The sequence below is a fragment of the Rhagoletis pomonella genome, unplaced genomic scaffold (genome assembly GCF_013731165.1).
Source record: "Rhagoletis pomonella isolate Grant_MI unplaced genomic scaffold, Rhpom_1.0 Rhpom_scaffold_00865, whole genome shotgun sequence".
In the NCBI taxonomy this organism is placed as follows: domain Eukaryota; kingdom Metazoa; phylum Arthropoda; class Insecta; order Diptera; family Tephritidae; genus Rhagoletis; species Rhagoletis pomonella.
In genome coordinates this window covers 8,376-10,050 of record NW_023459419.1, presented here as the reverse complement: position 1 = coordinate 10,050, position 1,675 = coordinate 8,376, and positions in this window count along the sequence as shown.

The window sequence follows — 1,675 nt, the reverse complement described above, 5'->3', positions numbered from 1 at the left end:
AATATTTATTCATAAACACATAAGTACAATTAAATTACTTCGGGATGAAAGAATTTGTTGGCTCAAGTGTTAGTGTATTTAACTAGTGCTCGGTATTAGAATATTTATTCATAAATAGAGATTATTAAATACATTTGAGAATGGGAGTGATTAAAGGTTTTAATTAGTGCGCATTTGGAGAGGGGCGTCACCCGTTGGCAATGGGCATATTTTTACTATGGGGCGAGTGAGAAATACAGATTGGGTGCGGAGGTCTACAACACGAATATGTCCATCTTTCCTATGGTGCACCTTTTCGATGCGACCTAGACGCCATTCAGTGGGAGGTAGAGTATCATCAACAATGAGGACAAGTTCGCCGACTTTTGACTCAGACTGCGGGTTTTTCCATCGGTACCTTTTTTGTAGATCTTTTATATATTCTTCCTTCCAACTTTTATCGAATTCGTGGTGTAAAACTTTTACTTTCTCCCACCTGTTAACCAGAGATAGATTTTGATGATTAATTTCTGGTAGGGCTAAGAGTGGGGCACCTCGTAAAAAGTGAGCGGGAGTTAGCGCGGTGAGATCTGTTGGGTCTTGCGATAACGCAGAGAGTGGCCGTGAGTTCAATACGGCTTCTATCCTAATTAAGAGAGTGCTGAACTCTTCAAACGTAAATTTGTTGGGTCCGGAAGTCCTTTTGAAGTGCATTTTGAAACTCTTGACTGCGGATTCCCACAAACTACCCATATTGGGAGCGCTGGGTGGAATGAATTCCCAGTTGATGCCTTGAGGAGAGTATTTATGTATGACATCTTGTGATACTTCTTTTAAGAAAGCGAGAAATTCCCGGTCGGTCGCTCGTTTGGCCCCTATAAACGTTTTACCATTATGCGAGCAAACGTGGCGAGAAACGTGTCCGTGGTTCGAGCTCCGGAGCACAACTCAAGATGGATAGCTTTTATCGTAAAACATACAAAAACGGCTACGTATCGCTTCACTATGGCGTGCGATCTTAGCATTGAGGCCTTCAACTGAAAAGGTCCAGCAAAATCGACACCCGTAATTGTAAAGGGGGGCGAATATGTGCACCGCTCCTGAGGTAGTGCGGCCATTATTTGCGAACGCGTTTGCTGCTTATGGACGGTGCAATGTTTGCATTGAAATATGCATTTCTTAAGGAGGGGCTTGAGCCTAGGAATATACACTTCCTGCCGTATGACTTGCTGCATAAGGCGGAGTTCTGCATGGAGAAGCAGTTCGTGCAGGAAGCGTATGAAAAGAATAGCGAATTGGGTTTTTTCGGGGATAATTATCGGTCATTATACGTCAAGGTTGAGTGAGCTAATCGACCGTTGACTTGTAGTAAGCCATTTTTATCTAAAAAATTGGTTGAGGGGAAGTAATGAGCTTCGATTGTCTATAGGTTTAGAATCTGCTAAGTATGATCTTTCGGGAGGAAAATATCGCATTTGGGTTAGGGCTATGAGGCGATATTTAGTATCACGGAGCTTATCGTATGTTAGAGAGATGGGTCGACTTGGGCTCAGTTCCGTATTCGATCCTGTAAGAAATGTACAAATTTAAAAACATACGCCATGACTCTGAGGGCACTGGGAAATGAGGAGAATATATCGATGGCTGAGTGGAAGATCGACCTATCTCGGCCGCCAGTTCGAAAACATTCTATCTG